This window comes from Prunus mume, linkage group LG4, assembly GCF_029339155.1.
Source record: "Prunus mume cultivar Tortuosa linkage group LG4, ASM2933915v1, whole genome shotgun sequence".
NCBI lineage: Eukaryota > Viridiplantae > Streptophyta > Magnoliopsida > Rosales > Rosaceae > Prunus > Prunus mume.
Genome location: NC_142701.1, coordinates 14,196,828 through 14,212,707, shown reverse-complemented (window position 1 = coordinate 14,212,707; position 15,880 = coordinate 14,196,828). Strand labels below are relative to the sequence as shown.

General features: G+C 35.5%; 1 pseudogene; it reads right to left on the bottom strand.

Annotated features, from left to right (window-relative positions):
- Window positions 1-10,905: 10,905 nt before the first annotated feature.
- LOC148917963 (protein disulfide isomerase pTAC5, chloroplastic-like) lies at window positions 10,906-15,031 on the bottom strand (annotated as a pseudogene).
- Between the last annotated feature and the right edge of the window lie 849 nt (window positions 15,032-15,880).

The window sequence follows — 15,880 nt, the reverse complement described above, 5'->3', positions numbered from 1 at the left end:
CTCTGGAACTCGACCCTGTCTCCGCTATCATAATTTTCTCGGTCAAAATCTGCAACAAGCCGCGATGTGGGGCTAGGTGGCGCTAAGCGGCAAGGCGAGGGCTAGCGGGCGCTAAGCGGCTAGGTGGGGCGGGGCGGGCCTCCTAGGTGGGTTGGGTCTTTTACGATGCGAATCTGGAGGACGAAGCGAAACCAAGAAAACCAATCGAAGCTTTGAGTTTGATAGAAAGCGAAATGGTGTATCGCAAGTTCAAGCCGTGATAATATTCACAGTATAGCCGTACGGCTATACTCTTTAACATATTTGAATATGTTAATATTTAAAGACTCTAGCCGTTCGGCTATACTTTTAAAATATTCTACTGTATTTACCCTTTAAATAAACATTTTTGTCCTATCGTTTTAAGGTCTAGGGTTAAAATAGCACTTTAGCCCATTGGGCTAGATTTATTTCTTCAATTATTTTATTTATACAAGCGATATTGGGGAATTAAAATTTAAATTATTTCGAATACCTCTCATTCTAATGATTTCCAACTATTAGCCCATTTTGCAAGAATTTAAAAACAAAATGGATTTTATTTATAACAAATAATATGGGTTAAACCCATAAATACAACAACAAAAAATAGAGATTCGCCAACATTTTGTGGATCAAAGAATGTTGAATTTCATAGTATAAAATTGCTTGTATAGGAATTTACTTTTTAAAATGTATCCATAGAAATTATGAACTAAACCCAATTACAGCCTTTTTTCTCATTGCACTTGACAACCCTCATCTTCTGTTATGAGATATATCAGTCCGCAATGTATTCTATGCAGATGAAAAATTGGATACAAAACAGTCTAACGAGACAATGAAGAGAAGTTTGCAGCTCTGTTTTGAAATAAATTGAAGGTAACATAAATCATATGACATTGATTTACGAACTATTCTCAATGAGAATTCAAACAACATGCGTTACATGAGAATTAGTATCTCATTCTTAGGCCTCGTATAGGAATTTGTTTTTTTCCGCCAAAGACTTGCTTCACTTTAAAGTTAAGCATTTTAAGGTGTTTGATAAAAATAAAATATCCCAATTATTTTAAAAGCAGTGTCCTTTTGACAGCAGCTTTTAAAAGCAACTCTGGGTTGCTTTTCCAAGTTGCTTTTAAAAGAAACAGAGATGAACCTTTAATGAATTTTTTAAATTCCCAAAATACCATAATTCATTTTAAACAATGACACCACCTCCACTTCCACATCCAACTCCACCACTTGCAACAAAACATTCATTGCCTCCACAACCACATGCCACCACCACCACCACCACCACAGCAATCACCATCTCCTCCACCACCTCCACCACCACCTCCTCCACCTCCACCTCCACCATCGCCACCACTACCACCACCTCCTCCAAAACCTCCACATCCACCACCATCTCCACAACCAACCACCACCACCACTACCATGCTGCCATTACCACCACTACCACCCCCACCACCACCACCCCACCACCACCATCTCTACAACCAGCGCCACCACCACCACCACCTCCATAACCGCCATCCCCACCACCACCACTACCACAACCACTAACTCCACCTTCATCACCACCTCCTCCACCTCCACCTCCACCACCACCACCACCACCACCACAACCACCTCCTTCTCCAAAACCTCCACATCCTCCACCATCTCCACAACCAACACCACCACCACCACCATGCTGTCACTGCTGCCGCTGCCACCACCACCACCTCCACAACCGCCATCCCCACCACCACTACAACAACCACCTTCATCACCACCACCACCTTCACTCCATCAACACCACAACCACCACATGATTACTATATAACACTTTCAACATCATGTCTATTTCAGTCATTATTCACAGATTACAGCAATTTTATTTTAAAATTTACCAAACGGTTTTAACACTGCTTTTTGTACTAACAACACTTTAAAAATATTGTTTACCAAACATGGAGCTGCTTTACTTTACAGCTAAATATTTTCAAATCACGGCAAAAAGCAACTTTTTTTAAAAGTCACAGCAATTCCAAATTGGGCCTTACATATAACACATTATTTCATTTGTCTACTGGTTGTAGCGAATCGCGAGCACATGTGATATTACAGAAAATCTAGCGAAGGAATTTTGAACGACCATTTTCCAAATTAAGCAAACATCTTATAATGAAATCATGAGTGGAACTTATAACAAGCCCTCATTGGAGTAACAATGTCCAAAAACACAAGATGAACACCGCACCACACTAGCACACATAATTGCTCAATGGTGTTGTAAATATAAAAAAGATGAGATATCACTTTGTACAATCAAATAGTTCTTCATTCCTCATTGTCCTAATCATTGAACGCATCATGCAAAACATTGAGCATTTCATCTGATGTCTCCTCTACATGCAGATGAAATGAGCCTCCATCAACAGGAAGAACCAAATTGTCCATACCACAAAGAAATTCATAAAATTCAAAAACTTCGCACATAAATTTACTAATATGAGATGCATGTGCTTTGACATTTCATCGTCGTTGTCATTGAAACCAGACCAATCTCTGGCGTCCAACATCGCCAAATCTTTGCATTAGTGCAGCAACGTGACAAGACCATCCCGATTAACTTTTGCACCCTTCAAATTTAAGTACCCCAACTTCACAATTGACAATGCCCCACATCCATGAACAGAGCCTTTGGACAAATCTAAACCATAAAAATTCTTGTAATGTGTTTGTATAATTGCAAGTATTTTGGCCCAATTTAAGCATGAACCCAATGATAACACCTCCAAGTTTTTCCACTTGCCAATCAACTCTAGGTTCGTGTGTTTGCAATTTGTTTGTATAAATCCTGCCATCTTCCGTTGTCCATCTGCAAGAGTATGACAAGGAATTTAAAAATAATAATAAAAAAAAAGATAACTAAATAATAAACAGAAACCTGGGAAAACAATCACCTTAAGTTGAAGAATGCAAGGCTGAATGCATATGGTAATCATTTATAATAAGAACCAACAAGAGAATTAATTGATGGAGCGTTGGAAAATTGTTCATTCAACAAGGACTTTCCGCATTCCAATGCAATGCATGCTCTGGATGTTCCAAATGACATCTCGCATTCCAATGCAGTGCATGCTTTGTAGATTCAAAAGGACTTTGCACATTTCAATGCAGTGCATTGGTTTTGGAGGCTGATTAGGGCTAAGCACAGTTTGATTAACCGGACCAAGTGGTTGGAACTGCCTACCAAATTGAAACCAATTAAGTTGATGAAGGAAATTATGGGACCAACATCGACTGGCCACTCTCATCTACGACCACAGTCGGTTCATGACCAAGCAAATGGTTCATTGCAGGTCAGTTGCAACGAAGAGAGAGAGCGAGAAGAGAGAGGGAGAGAGGTTGAAGTACTAATCATGCATTATTGCAATACTTAACATGTGAAGCAGTATACGTCCTGAATAATGAGGATGGCATAAAACTGCTCGGATGCTAGTGAGGGGAATTTATTCCACCCACTTAGGAAATGCCGATTAAACTCATTGTTTGAAGACCCAAATAAAAGGTAACAATTATAAACTAGAACCCCAATTAACTAACAATTATTCATGGAAATTATCGAACACTATAAATATGGCAACATATGCATGTCCTGCATGTTGTGTATTAACCATACGCTATTGTTGAATGGAATGGTAATGATATACCAAGGTCATAAACTCATACTTGCATAGGAAAGAGAATAAGTCAACTCTAAATTAGATCATGATAATCTTTTTTAAAGTAGTTTAGTCTGCAATGTATAGAACCATTAATTTAGCCAATCACATATTCGTAGCATAAAGTTTTCCATACCTTCAACCACCATCTCCTTCCCCTCTCTCTATATAACCATCTCCATGTTACTTCATGTGTGCAGCATCAAATGGAAGACGTCTTTTTGCTCTCGGATGGAGGTTCGATTCCCATCTCCCTCTTGTTGCTTAGGCAACTTAAACCCTCAACATAGTGAGGTGTGGAGCTGGGTTTGAGTTAGTGCGCTAACTATGTTGTTTTTTCTCCCCTAATGGCTCTATCTTTGAGGTAACCCAGACCAGTAGCAATCGATCCTAGTAAATAAGATATTATTTCATAGAATTGGTTGTTCCCTCTCTCTCCTTTCTTCGAGAGGAATTGAGTCGTTCATTTCGATCTAGCTTCGTTACTATACCTCGGTCTCACTACTACAACGTACTATCCTAGACTCTGTCTATCCCGAATTGATATAAATTCATAGTTAGGTTAGCTAGCCCTATAACCCCGACAAGTGGGAGGGTCTGCACTTTCTCTGTCATATGATTCCGCCAGACAATTCTATTTCATTCATTCTCCATTCAAAACCGCCTACTCCTGGAACCCATAATTTGACGATTCTTTCATATGATTTTTTTCTTGGAATTCGACATCAGTGATCTACGACCATCCTTTCTTCTTTGCATTCCAAAAAGGAATGGTTGGTATGTGGTCCGTCCTTAGAAATACCCCGGGAATCCCCCTTTTGTGATTGTTCCAAAGCGTGCTTCTGTTTCTTGTTCTTCGAGCTCAACCGATCATGCTTCTTTCTCGATTGCGTGATTCCTAGCTGCTAGATTCGGATGTAGGTGAGTCTGATTGTTCGACTTCAACTGTTGTAAGTTTCGGATAGCGAAGCTGGGGCGAGCCTATATAATGATAATGTAATAAAGCAAACTGTAAAATACCCAACATTGATCATCAGAGAGATAGTAGCGGACGAGACAAGCTCCTGCATCTACAATAGATCCTACAGTTTCAGCTTCGACACAGCGTATTCTTCGGATGCGTCTTCTTATGCTCACCAAATCTAAACTTCATTTCTTCTATACTCTGATCTAAGGAATCTAAGGAATCATTCCAAACATTCCCCACTAGCACACTTCCAGAATCATGGGAAACATAAATATATAAGTTTATGGGCATCATCTATAATAAGGTAACAAATCAATTATGCAACAATAAAATTATTTTTATAAGTAACATTATATACAGTGGTTTTCATGAGGTCTTATCTCCTCAGTAGTCTTCTGCTTATGAATGTGGTCGTTCTCAAACAAAATTATTAATGATTCAGGATCCAGGGAATAGTGGTACACAAATCATCAACCAGTTTTTGTACATATGTTCTTCTTTTGATCCTGAAGAAAACTTCACTTTCATCCTACAAGTGGAAAGATATAAATCACAACACTAGAAATAGCAAGAAAAAGCATGATGCTAGATTGGCCCAAGGGATTTGACATTATTAATGGAATTGCTCGGGGACTCCTTTATCTTCATCATGTAGGTCTTTTAGGTGTGCAGCGTAACCTGGCAGATAGGCCAAGCATGCCAGTTGCAGTTGTAATGTTCAGTGGTGAAAGGTCATTGCCTCAACCTCAAAAACCTAGTTTTTATAGTGAAAGGGATCTCAATGAACTAGAAGTCGATCCTTCTCCTAAAACATTTTTAGCTAATGAAGTCACTGTCCTTTTATACGTGTACAATACGTTTGCTTTCATTATACCGAGTCTTTAAGACATATACAGAAAACGGAAGTACTATTAACAAATACATACGTACGTGTATAATATGATTATTAAATGGGGAAATGCTAAATTCTTTATACGGGTAATAACTCTGAAAAATTAAAAATTCAAAGGGGGACAATACATATACCTTGGTAATGGCTTAAACGTAATGGATAATGCTCTAGACTAGACTTATCGACAAAGGAAAATCAAGGAGAAAAAGTTTAAAAAAATAAAAAGGCACCCAATAGATATTTAAAGTACAAATTTATAAATAAACCCAATCCTAGACATGTATTTATAAAAAAAACCCAAGGACTATTTAAACATAGAAACACACCCAAAATCAACCTCAAAGTCAACTTTTTGGGTGTGTTTATAAATGGGTTTTGAGTGTGTGTAATGATGGGTTTTGGGTGTGTTTATATGTTTAAATAGTGCTTGGGTTTTTTTATAATTTCAACTCCCATTTTGGGTGTTTTAGTGAAACTCCATATTTAAAGAGTATAGGCGATCGGCTATATTGTTTATTTTTATTTAAAAGAACCCGCATAGCTCCTATGCGGCCCAATTTATTTATTTCAAAGAGTATCGCCGTGCGACTATATTATACTCTCTAAATAGAACATTTTTAAAAGTACAGCCGCCCAGCTATATTCTACAAATACCATAATCTGAATTTCTCTTTTTTAATTACATTAATTCTTACTTATGTTTTAATTATTGTTTACTTGGTGAATAATTAGTATTTAAGAATTTTATCAAATTCAAAAATTTTAACAACTAAATACTATTTATTAAGTAATATCATTTACGATGTTAATTAAAATATTTAATACTAATTATTCACTAGAGAAATAATAGTTAGAACATAATTACTAATGAATGTAATTAAATCAGGCTAAGATATTATTTAATTATGAAAATGATTTTATTTTTTAATATATAAAAAACCTCTCCCGACGAAATTTAAGTCGGCAATGATCTATGCCGGCAAAATTTGCGGATTAGGTTTCCCCAGACAAAATTTCGTCAGGAGTGGTTTTCTTGTCGGGAGAGGTTTGTGCACTTGTGCCGACAAAATTTCATCGGGAAAGGTTGTTCCCCCTTTTTTTTTAAATAAAAAATAAAAAAATTTAATATTTTTAAATTTTTAAATTAGTTTCGTTACTTTTGCTTTTGGGCCAACTTCTTCAATTCAATACATGTAATTAGGTAATACCTTAGCCCTTTTTTAATTACTTTAATTAGTGATTATGTTTTAATTATTATTTCTTTAGTGAATATTTAAATATTTTACTCAATTTCGTAAATTACTTGGTAAATAGTAATTAATTGTTTTGAATTAAATAATCATTAAAATACGTGCATAAGTGTACAATACGTTTGCTTTCATTATACCGAGTCTTTAAGACATAAACGGAAAACGGAAGTACTATTGACAAATACGTACGTACGTGTATAATATGAGTATTAAATGGGGAAATGCTAAAGTCTTTATACGGGTAATAACTTTGAAAAATTAAAAAATCGAAGGGGGACAATACCTATAGCCTAAACGTAATGGATAATGCTCCAGACTAGACTTATCAACAATGGAAAATCAAGGAGAAAAAGTTTAAAAAAATAAAAAGGCACCCATTAGATATTTAAAGAGTATAGGCGACCTGCTATATTGTTTATTTTTATTTAAAAGGACCCGCATAGCTCCTATCGGCCCCATTTATTTATTTATTTATTTCAAAGAGTATAGCAGCGGCTATACTATACTCTCAAAATAGAATTTTTTAAACGTACAGCCGCCCGGCTATACTCTACAAATACCATTATCTGAATTTCTCTTTTTTAATTACATTAATTCTTACTTATGTTTTAATTATTGTTTACTTGGTGAATAATTAGTGACAGGACCCGCCTCGAATTTCCTCGGAAATTAGGACGGATCCGACCTTAATACCGACATCACCCGATGTTGGGCCCACTTACTAAGAGTCGAAACTTTCTACCAAAAAATTTTGGCAAAGTCTCCTCCGTAAATTGAACATTTCCCAAAATTCACAGTTTAACAATCCCAACTAGCAGCATGCTTTAAAGGAAAAAAAAAAAAGTTTACAACAAAAGCCTCCGGCCTCACAAATCAAACCCTACGCGGGCGATAACAAAGCATGTCTAAGAATTTCAGTTACAACAAGAACAAAGTTCACATGAATGAAATGATGAAAGAATTCCCACGAAGGCTCAAGATTTCGAAAGCACACGATCCGACTCAGCTATGGAGCTCAGTCAACTACGGCTAGAGGGCGCAAAACAGAAAATTTTGAGTGGACAAAAATAACGTTTAGTTTAGTGTAAACCAACATAATATAACCCCCACTGTTTAGAAAATCAAGCCATAAATCCAAATGCATCCGAAAACCATCGTAATCAAGCATATATATATATATCAAAACAAAACAATACTGGATACCAAGTCCGAAATCCATGAAGAAAACTTTACAAACCCACCATCCAAAATCTTACAAATCCCCCGGTTGGATTGTTTCCCCGGTACAACTAGGTGTTGGATTATATTATATTATATATATATATATAAGCCGATCCGAGGATGTGACAATTTGATATCAGAGCCATTCTACCGTGTGATGTGAGTGTGCCAATGAGGACGTCGAGTCCCTAAGAGGGTGGATTGTAACATCCCACATCGACCAACGGAGAGGGGGTGATGTACCTTATATGTATATGCCCGCCTCCATCTAGCACGAGGCCTTTTGGGAGTTCACTGGTTTTGGAGTCATGGGAACTTTGAAGTTAAGCAAGTTGGGGCTAGAGCAATCCCAGGATGGATGACCCACTGGGAAGTTGCTCGTGAACTCCCGGAAACAAAACCGTAAGGGCAAAGAGGGGGCCCAAAGCGGACAATATCGTGCTACGTCGGAGCCGATCTCGGGATGTGACAATTAGTATTTAAGAATTTTATCAAATTCAAAATTTTTAACAAATAAATACTATTTATTAAGTAATATCATTTATGATGTTAATTAAAATATTTAATACTAATTATTGACTAGAGAAATAATAGTTAGAACATGATTACTAATGAATGTAAATAAATCAGGCTAAGATATTATTTAATTATGAAAATGAATTTTTTTTTATGCCTCTCCTAACGAAATTTCATCAGCAAAGGTCTATGCTGGTAAAATTTGCCCGATTAGGTTTCCCTCGACGAAATTTCATCGGGAGAGGTTTATGAACTGTCTTGACAAAATTTCGAAAGGTTGTTCCCCTTTTTTTTTAAATAATTTTTTTTTTAATTTTTAAAAAATTTTAAATTAGTTTCTTTACTTTTGCTTTTGGGCCAACTTCTTCAATTCAATACATGTAATTAGGTAATACCTTAGCCCTTTTTTAATTACTTTAATTAGTGATTATGTTTTAATTATTATTTCTTTAGTGAATATTTAAATATTTTACTCAATTTCGTAAATTACTTGGTAAATAGTAATTAGTTGTTTTGAATTAAATAATCATTAAAATACATGCGTACATGTACAATACGTTTGCTTTCATTATACCGAGTCTTTAAGACGTATACGGAAAACGGAAGTACTATTGGCAAATACGTACGTACGTGTATAATATGAGTATTAAATGGGGAAATGCTAAATTCATTATACGGGTAATAACTTTGAAAAATTAAAAAAAAATCAAAGGGGGACAATACCTATACCTTGGTAATGGCCTAAAAGTAATGGATAATGCTCTAGACTAGACTTATCGACAAAGGAAAATTAGGGAGAAAAAGTTTAAAAAAATAAAAAGGCACCCATTAGACATATCGACAAGCTATATTGTTTATTTTTATTCAAAAGGACCCACATAGCTCCTATGCGGCCCAATTTATTTATTTATTTATTTCAAAAAGTATAGCCGCACGGCTATACTATACTCTCCAAAAAGATTTTTTTACAGTACAGCCGCCCGGCTATACTCTATAAATACCATAATCTGAATTTCTCTTTTTTAATTACATTAATTCTTACTTATGTTTTAATTATTGTTTACTTGGTGAATAATTAGTATTTAAGAATTTTATCAAATTCAAAAATTTTAACTACTAAATACTATTTATTAAGTAATATCGTTTATGATGTTAACTAAAATATTTAATACTAATTATTGACTAGAGAAATAATAGTTAGAACATAATTACTAATGAATGTAAATAAAACATCTCCCGACGAAATTTCTTCGGCAAAGTTCTATGCCGGCAAACTTTGCCGGATAGGTTTACCTCGACGAAATTTCGGAGGTTTTTTTGTCGGGAGAGGTTTGTGCACTTGGGCCAACAAAATTTCATCGGTAAAGGTTGTTCCGCCCTTTTTTTCTTTTTCTTTTTTGTTTTTTTATTAAAAAAAATTTAAATTTTTTAAATTAGTTTCTTTACTTTTGCTTTTGGGCTAACTTCTTCAATTCAATACATGTAATTAGGTAATACCTTGGCCCTTTTTTAATTACTTTAATTAGTGATTATGTTTTAATTATTATTCCTTTAGTGAATATTTAAATATTTTACTCAATTTCTTGAATTACTTGGTAAATAGTAATTAATTGTTTTGAATTAAATAATCATTAGAATACATGCGTACGTGTACAATACGTTTGCTTTCATTATACCGAGTCTTTAAGACGTATACGGAAAACGGAAGTACTATTGACAAATACGTACGTACGTGTATAATATGAGTATTAAATGGGGAAATGCTAAATTCTTTATACAGGTAATAACTTTGAAAAATTAAAAAATCAAAAGGGGACAATAGTTATACCTTGGTAATTGCCTAAATATAATGGATAATGCTCTAGACCAGATTATCGACAAAGGAAAATCAAGGAGAAAAAGTCTCAAACTCAAATTTGCAGCTAAATTTTTTCAGACTTTTAGTCAATCGCAGTGTTCCAAAAATCGGCCTAGGTGGGCTAAAATACCATTTTACCCAGATGGGCTAGAGTTATTTCTTCTAGCGATATTAGTGCTCAAAATGCTCAAATAGATTAATTTCTTCTTTATATAATTTTTTAAGAATTCCTAGAATACCATATAAAGAAATGACAATATCTATTTATACATATACATACATATATATATATATATAACTGTTAAATCTCGGTTTATTATTTGCATTAACACGTCCTATTGAGTAATGGTTAAATTAACTTACTTCATACTGGATTTGGTTTTCATCTTATTAAGGTAAAAATTGTTACCCCAGCCAACAATCACAGAGAAATGGGAAAAACACAGTATGGGAAGATATTTTGATACCTAAGCTACTGTTGCCCCTTCACATACATCGCAAATTGTAAACCCATGACCTTCACAATATGGACATTTTGCTCCTTCTTCCACCCAATCCAAGAACTACTGTCATTTAATAAAATAATTAAAACTTCATCCTGGATGGATAATGCTCGAAAATGAGAATGTTAATATCTGTGTTTGAAACCTCTAACCTGTTCTTCAATGTTTGGCTCTCCTGTTCCATCACATTCTGCAACAAAGAAATACAGATAAGCTACCAAGGGGACTGAGGATAGTTGAAACAAAATATGCAAAAGTACAAAAATAAAACTAATGCATATCATCATCAAAGCCATTGGTGTTCAACATTATATTTAAAAATCAGATCAAACAAAATAAAGAAACAAATTCATAGTATGGGTGGATTTAGAGTACTTCTGCAAAAGTTTAGCGTAGCATGGCAATGATTTATAAACTTGAATATAGTAACTAAGACGGGAGACAGACAGGAGGTACCTGCGCACAATAAGCGACCCTCCCCTCGACAAGTAAGACACCTTGTTGTGGTATTCATTGTCTTGCTTTCACCTACTTTTTTTTTTCCAACGACTTGGAGCATAGTATATTTCTATTTCCTGTTAAGGTACTTGGCATCAAATGTTTAAGAATTTTTGTGTATATGTGCACCTTTATATGGAGGGATATCAAATAAGGTCCTGAACTAAAATCTTAAAATATTCAAATATGTTAAAATTTAAAGTATCTAGCCGTTCGGCTACACCTTTAAAATATGCAAACGTATTTAGACAGTATAGCCGTGCGGCTATACCCTTGAAATATATTTTTGTCACATCGTTTTAGGTTTTTGGGGCTAGAATACCACTTTAGCCCATTGGGCTAGAGTTATTTCTGCAATTATTTTATTCATACAAACGATATTGGGGAAAGAAAATTTCAATTCTTTCTGATACCTCTCATTCTAATGATTTCTAACAACCTAACTATTAGCCCATTGGGAAAGAATAAAAAAATGAATTTTATTTATAACAAATAATACGAGTTAAACCCATAAATACAACAACAAAAAATAGGGATCCGCCAACATTTTGTGGATCAAAGAAGGTTGAATTTCATAGTATAAAATTGCTTGGGATTGCTTTTTTTGGCCAAAAACCTGCTTCACTTTAAAGTTAAGCAGTTTAAGGTGTTTGGTAAAAATAAAATATCTCAATTATTTTAAAAGAAGTGGCCTTTTGACAGCAACTTTTAAAAGCAGACTCTGGGTTTCTTTTCAAAGCTACTTTCAAAAGAAGCGAGATGAACCGTTCATGAATTTTTTAAATTCCCAAAATACAATCATTCTTTTTAAAAAATGACACCAACTCTACTTCCACAGCTCAAAATATTATACATGCAGACACATACATATTACAAGATTTCATTTTAGAGTGGAAAATTTGTTCTATTCTTCCCTCAAACCAACCTTTGCAAAGTGAACAGGCATGATCTCCATTAGTAGTAAAATGATCAGAGAACCCCAGTGCATTTGGGCTTCCTTGTAATTCTCTCACTCCAGGTTCCTCATCATCCACAAGCATTGCGATCTTATCCGAGTGTTCTTGGGAATCTGTTCCTTCCAAAGCGAGTACACATTTTTCTTTGCTTGACAGAGTCTTTCTCACATATCTGCAAGCAATACAGACTAAATCATATTTTTGGTGTTGCAATCTTCATGTTCTGAGTTCTGGTTTTCGCGATACACAAGTTAGCAAAACCAATGTCAATAGGAAAATCTCTAGCATCAGGATTGGTTGCCCGCCAGACCGTCATCAAATCTTTTCCAACTCGGGGTTTATTTTAATAATAAACAGAGTATGGCCGACCGGCTACACTACGGTATTTATTATTAAAAAAATTAGTATAGTGTACAGCTATACTATTTTTGACACGTGGCGAAATGGGCGCTAGGCCTGCAGTCTTTTTTTTATAAATACTATAGCCGTCTAGCTATACCCTTTACATAATTTTGAGTTGACCAGTAGTTTTTGGAAGAGTTCGATTAAAATGATTTTCAGAAATGCTTGTGTCTTCTAGGAATGATGATTTCCCCAATGACACTGGAATTGGACCTGATATTGAATTACTCGAAAGAGCAAGGAGGCGTAAATGTCTGAAATTTCCTAGCTGATCGGGTAGTGGACTTGAAAAATCATTTGTTGACAGCTTCAGTGACTCCATTTGACTGAACTACACCTGACAAGCTTCGCAATTTTTCTGATACGCTTCCATTGAAATAGTTCCTTGACAGATCAAGAACCGTCAACTTACAAAGATTTCCCAATGAGTTTGACATTTTCCCTTCAATTTGATTAGCAGACAAGTCAAGATTGACAATGGCTGTCAAGTTTCCAATGGAACTTGAAATTTCATCTCGCAAGAGATTCAAATAAAGGGATAGGGACTCAAGATTGCTACAAGTGCACAACCATTGAGGTATGGTACCCCGGATGATGTTCCACCTGAGATTAACAACTTTAAGCCTTGTCATGTTTGCAACACCAACTAGTAATAAGTTACGGGTTTATCCAGAGAAAGAAGACAGAAAAAAATAGAAAAGAAAGTGTGGGATGACTTGATAAAATAAAAAACAAAAGCAAAATAAAAGATTAGCATAACCTCTTCGGCTGGCAGGGACTGAATTCAGACTTTGTAAGAACACATAACATGAACAAAACGAAACAAATAAACAAATAATTCAGATGGAATCACAAATTCCATATTACGATTAGGATCAAAATGGTTTGCATCTGGTCATTGGTTAGGGAAAGGTAGATACAGTTAAAATAATAACATTAAATAGATCTAACTATGATCACAATTATGTATCCCAAACCAAACTATAAGCACACATAGCAAGAACATCCTCTCAGACAAAGTTATATGGCCACAACTGACAAAAGGGATCAGGGAAGTTAGTAATTGCTTGTATGTATGGCTTCCACCTCCCATTCCACTTATATAAAATCACACTATTTCCCTTATTTAGTCACAAAGCAGAACAACTTTGAACAACAAAAATAACTTCAGTATTATAGCTCTCCCTCTCAGTTTCTTCCTTAGTTTCTTCCTTCCTCTTCAACTGATAATTTTAAGTCTTCTCTAACACTATCCAGCTCAGATTGATCAGATTGCGCCAAGTTGTCAATTCTATCACTATTTACCATTCTACTTGACATTGCTTGGCACAGAAACGCTATTCGTTTCTCCAGGGATTCAATAAGAAGAGCCTCTCGTTTACCCTGTCATCCAAAACTGACAACAAAGCACACAGAGCCTGCATTTGGTTTAAGAAAAAGCAAGTAAACTTATACAAGGTCAAGCAATATGTACTACAATCAAATTGATCGTATAACAAAAATTCAGCAGAATACCTCTTCTGTATCAATCACCTCCCAGTGACCATCTTCTGAAGATTCGAAATAAACCCTTCTATGTCCTAGGTCATATGCATTACAAGGGCCCAAGAAAAGCCAGTATCTATCGTAGTCTTGACAGCACATAGTAACATCTAATGATAATTGAAACTTACTTGACAAGTCTTGACAGCACGTTCGGTCCTGCTTGAGAAGCTGGAAAACTCCATGTCTTCCTTACCCAAGTAAAATCCTAGTTTTGCGATGCTTCCTGTCAAATAACAGGAACATTATATTAGAACAAGTCGAAATCACAAATATTACATCCAAAAACGAAGCAAACACTAGAAAAGGAAATAACCACACAAACCCATTCTGGAAAAGAAAAGAAACAAAAGTTAACAACTTTCTATACTAAAGACAAAGTTAATACCCCCTTGTAAGTCCTAAAAAGCTGTATCTGCTCAGTTTTAAATTTGCCAAATTTAAAAGTACCATTTTACAATTCAAAGACAACACTAAATCATAAACAAAACACAAGAAATGAATGATAGACTCAAAAATCAATACTCGCATTTCAAAAGCAAGCATACCTGCATAGCTCGGACCTCTTCACCTTCCGACCCCTTCCTCAAAGCATTTCTGCTCTTCTTCTTCTCCTTCACTTCGAACGCAGACACCTCCTCAATCTCCTCCGAATATGGTCCAATTCCCCACGGCTCGGAACTCGACCACATCTCGATATCAGAATTTTCTCGGTCAAAATCTGCAACAAGCCGCGATGTGGGGCTAGGCGGGCGCTAAGCGGCTAGGCGGGGATAGGCTGGCGCTAGCTAGGCGGGGCTAGGCGGCTGGGCGGCCTCTTAGGCGGGTTGGTTCTTTTACGATGCCAACACGGAGCACGGCAGCCAAACAATCGGAGCTTTGAAGAAAACCAATCGGAGCTTTAGTTTGATAGAGAAGCAAAATGGTTGTCACTGCAAGTGCAAGCTTCGTGTTAATATTTAAAGAGTATCGCCATTCGGCTATACTCTTAAAATATTAAATATATTAAACTTTAAAGAGTCTAGCCGGTCGGCTACACCTTTAAAATATTCGAACGTATTTAGACAGTATAGCCGTTCGGCTACACCTTAAAGAGTCTAGCCGTTCGGCTACACCTTTAAAATATTCGGCTATACATTTTTGTCATATCGTTTTAGGTTTTTGTGCCTATAGTTATTTCTGCAATTATTTTCTTTATACAAGCGATATTGGGGAATGGAAATTTAAATTCTTTCTGATACCTCTCATTCTAATGATTTCTAACAATCTAACTATTAGCCCATTGGGAAAGAATAAAAAAATGAATTTTATTTATAACAAATAATACGGGTTAAACTCATAAATACAACAACAAAAAATAGGGATCCGCCAACATTTTGTGGATCAAAGAAGGTTGAATTTCATAGTATAAAATTGCTTGGGATTGCTTTTTTTGGCTAAAAACCTGATTCACTTTAAAGTTAAGAAGTTTAAGGTGTTTGGTAAAAATAAAATATCCCAATTATTTTAAAAAAAATGGCCTTTTGACAGCAGCTTTTACA